Raw genomic sequence first — 4,715 nt, 5'->3', positions numbered from 1 at the left:
GGAATATGACAGTTCTTGTCCATTCGTTTTTGATGCGTTTTGTTATTTGATTTTGCCATTTGATTATGGACTTTCCGAATTGATTTTCCTCTAAGTTCAGTATTTTTGTGAATTTACTTTTTATCAAAGACGCAAGAAAATAGTATAATGAGTCTTTCTATTAAATATGATTACCTTTTTCAAATGAAAGCTAAATAACTGTTACATACACTGACACATTGAAACATACTTACTTTCTGTTAATAGATACATTTTCCATCCAGTTCCAGTTTGCTTGGGTTGCCTGTATTTGAATGTCTTGGAATGAAGAATACATTGTTTTGTGTCTTTGTTGTAGATAAACGTCATACATTTCTTATTTTGAAAGCAGTCATTAGTACAAGAAGCTAAACTTCGAACGGTGAACGATCCTACGGCCCCAGCTATTTGAAAATTTCCCGTAGATAATAATTTCGCTTTGAACGTTTGAGTTATAGTCAAACTCTCGGGAATAGCAGAAATAAAAAAAAATAATTGCAGACATGCATGTGGATACTTCATTGTTGCAACTCAAGTCAAAGATAAACACATCTTTTTATATATGCGAACAATTGTCTGCTTGTGAACGTATTGATTAATATCTGCAATTAAAGAAAAATTAACAATAAGTGAAATAGATAGCGATCTTAAATTTATATGTTTTGTTTCTTTAATTGAACGTTTGCTTCACGAAACAAACAGTGAATGATGTATTCATTTTTTTATTGCCGTTTTATTACAGGTTTTCCAGAAACTATTGTCCTCAGCAAATATGCCTATATATTCAATTATTAGATTGAACAGGAGTATCAATTGTAATATTTGTTATACATTATAGTATTATTTTTATTTGCAGAAACCTAGAAAGCTTAGAAACATGTTTCAGTTATCGGTCCAAAGCAATACTGTTATATATTTTACCTTGAAGTAATTGTACGATTATAGAACATGCTTGGTTTAATGTGTCTTAAGATACGTAAGTCTTCGTTAAGGATGTTTGATAAGGATATTTATAAATTACATTAAACAATTTTGATCCAGAAATTATTGAGGGTTTCTACCAACAATTGTCGCACGATCTTTTGGATTCTTTTTCCGAAAACGAAATGAGGGTTAACATCAAATTCTGATTTGGTCATTTGGAAAATTGATATCGATTTGTTTACAAAAAAGTATCATTCAAAGGGATTGAAATTCTAGTTTGAAAATATTTGACATTTCATGCCTCTTTTTGAATTTTTTCTTATTATAAAGTAAATGCACGCTGTTGCCAAGGATACATATAACAGGTATATGTTTCACCAATTTAACTTTTGAAAAAATATCTATGGAAGATACTGAATATATCAATATGCTCATGTATGACACAACATTTTGCTAAAAGGATATAAGAAAGCCACGAAAAGAAGATTAGACATGTTGTGGTTCAATTTTAATTATTGCCTTTCCTAAATGTAAAGCTACAGTGCTATAGTAATTGTACATTAATTTTCTTACTTTAAATTCACAGTTCACTATTTTTAGCCAACAAATTTAAAAGTTTTTACACTAAGACAGTGTACGGTCATATATTTGTACGTCATTAGCTTAATTCAACCTTGTAACCGAAGATAATCATTTATATGCTAGCCTGTGTGAATTGTTTTGCATACTAATACTGTAAGTCAAATAAACCTTTTTAGCAGGATTTTATTTTATACTTTGTCTTGAATCAAATCTTAAGTTGCCACCACTATGACAATTATATCCTTTTTGGGAGTTTCTAAATCAAAGCTTTGTATACTATTAACAGGAAAATATACTTGTATAAGAGCTTTCAAATAGCTACAAATTGTACAATTGTAATTTTTGAATAACAATTGCACACCATGTTAACAAATATATATTAAAATCAACCGATTAAATTTCGACAACATGAACAATAAAGCAAATATCTGAATTAATATTGATGATTACTTCAATTATTTAATTTTTCTGCATCCATTTACAATGTGCATGTCCTAGAAAATATTTAAAATGATGAACTTATTTTGCTCGAAAATCATTGTACACAATATTGATTTGAGAAAAAAACGACATCTTTTGACATATTTACTTTCAAGTCATAATTAGAAAAGAAAGCTTATGAATAAAAGATGATTTTCACAGTTCATATTTTTTAATTTGTTCGTTCTAATTTTTTCCGAAATAATAATTTTTCTGACGATTTTAAAAGAACTTTTACACATCGCCCCACAAAATTATGATGATACAAAGTTGCTTAATTTTTCGTATGTTTTAAACCGGCGATTGATCAGTTGAAACCCTCAAAGAAAATTTTAAAAGGTTTTGAATTTAAGGCACTTTCTTGGTGACAGGATTACAGATAATTTTTAAAATACTCTTGTGTTGAGGTGTCACATTAACAATTATACCACATCGTCTTACTTTAATATCAAAATATATCCTACGTCATCATGAGACACAAATTTCCCACGAAAACTTCTAACATGATGTTTAAAGGCATTGTAAGCCAAATATTAAATGATATGGCACGGGTTGTGTTTGGATGTTTAAAATCTAGTAATTGAATAGATATAAACATGGACATTCATATATTTGGTAAATATTCATCCATATATATTTGTGATTACATGAGCAACACGACAGGCGCCACATATGAAGCATAAGTTGTTTGTCTTTACGACATTTTTCACTTTTTGACATGCCATTTTCAATTCATTCTGACTTATGGGTGAATATTCCTTGGGTACCTTCGACTCTTTTTATGCCCCACCTACGATAGTAGAGGGGCATTATGTTTTCTGGTCTGTGCCTCCGTTCGTCCGTCTGTGCGTCCGTTCGCTTCAGGATAAAGTTTTTGGTAAAGGTAGTTTTTGAAGAATTTGAAGTCTAATCAACTTGAAACTTAGTACACATGTTCCCTATAATAGGATCTTTTTAATTTTAATTCCAAATTAAAGTTTTGACCCCAATTTCACGGTCCACTGAACATAGAAAATGATAGTGCGAGTGGGGCATCCGTGTACTTGGGACACATTCTTGTTTATAATATATTCATTATATTCATTCTTATCCAAATATTTCTTACCTGGACTTTTTTTATTGCTTAACAATGATTAATTCTGATTTTTCGACTAAATGCAGTTAATTGGTTTAATTTTTATTGATGTTTTAATCATTTTAGCAAACGGACGAATACTTTTGCCAAATTAAATCCTATATACATTGATGACTGTTGATGTAGTGTCTTCGCAATTAACATTGACACCTTTATTTGTCCGGCCCAGCAGGAATTTCTGTTTCTGAATTGTATATATAAAAAATAACATGTGGTATGATTGCTAATGAGACAACTCTTCATAAGAGACCAAATGACACAGAAATGTACAACCATAAGTCACCGTCTGGTCTTAAACAATGAGCAAAGCCCATATCACATAGTCAGCTAAAATATTCCCAAAAATGACAAGTGTAAAACAATTCAAAATAGAAAACTAACGGCCTAATTTATGAATAAAATTGTTTACTCTGACACAGCTAGCTTTATACCTCTAGACACATAAAAGAGGGGCGAAAGATACCAGACGGATTTTCAAACTCATGTGTCGTAAAATAATATGGCAACGCCATGGCTGGAAAAAAAGGCAAACAGATAATTTTAAGACTGAGCAACTCGAACCCCACCAAAAACTGAGGGTGATCTCATGGGCTCCGAGAGAGCCAGCATATCCTGCTCCAAATGTTGCATCCGTCGTGTTGCTCCTGTTATTACACACCCAATAACAGTTACATAAGCAATATTCAACTTTAAAGCGTGACGGTTTATTCGATGACATGGGATCATAAAAATTCATACACTATACTTCAGAATTAAAAATATTACAGAACTGATTTGTTATTATAAAACATCAAATGTTAATTGAAACGAAGAAATAATGATATTGTTGTGTGTTGCGCTTTTGATTTTGGCAATTAATAAGGATATTCAGTTGCGAATATTCCATGAAGTTCGGTAATTCTGTTATCTAACTTTTTAAGTCATTCCATCACACAACTAAAAGTGTAAAATGTCATGATTTTTGCACTCCATAACAAGTTCATGTAAAACTAAAAATAACAAACTCTAAGCATACGGATATATAATTCTACAATTAAACTATCAAATGCTAAAAGATCAAAACAACAAACACATCAAACGAATAGCACAAACACCTGTTATATTTCTGACTTCAAATAGTCATTTTCTTATGTAGAAAGTTGTAGATTAAATATGGTCTCACTTAATATGTTAATCCCGCAGCATGTGTGTGCCTGGCCCAAGTCAGGAGCCTCTGGCCTTTGTAAGTCTTCATTGTTAAGTTAAGTTTATTTATAAAATTTCAGTATAGAATAACGTCAGTTTTCACTACATAAGTACACATTTTTGATAAGGGGCCTGCTAAAGCCCGCCTCCGGGGGCGGAATTTTCTCGCTGTTTTAAAGACCAATTGGTAACCGTAGATTGTTTTCTGCTCTTTGGTCGGGTAGTTGTCTCTTTCACACATTCCCTATTTTAATTCTCAATTTCATTAATAGGTGTTATACTACCAAATCAGAGTACAACAACTCGGGTTGCAAATAGGAAACGAGCGACAACAATTATTCCATTGAAATTGACAGTTGTAGAAAACTGATCCTATATTTCATTGTAGTAA

The sequence above is a fragment of the Mytilus edulis genome, chromosome 5, assembly GCF_963676685.1.
Source record: "Mytilus edulis chromosome 5, xbMytEdul2.2, whole genome shotgun sequence".
Classification (NCBI taxonomy): Eukaryota; Metazoa; Mollusca; class Bivalvia; order Mytilida; family Mytilidae; genus Mytilus; species Mytilus edulis.
Note: the sequence above shows the minus strand (reverse complement) of the source record.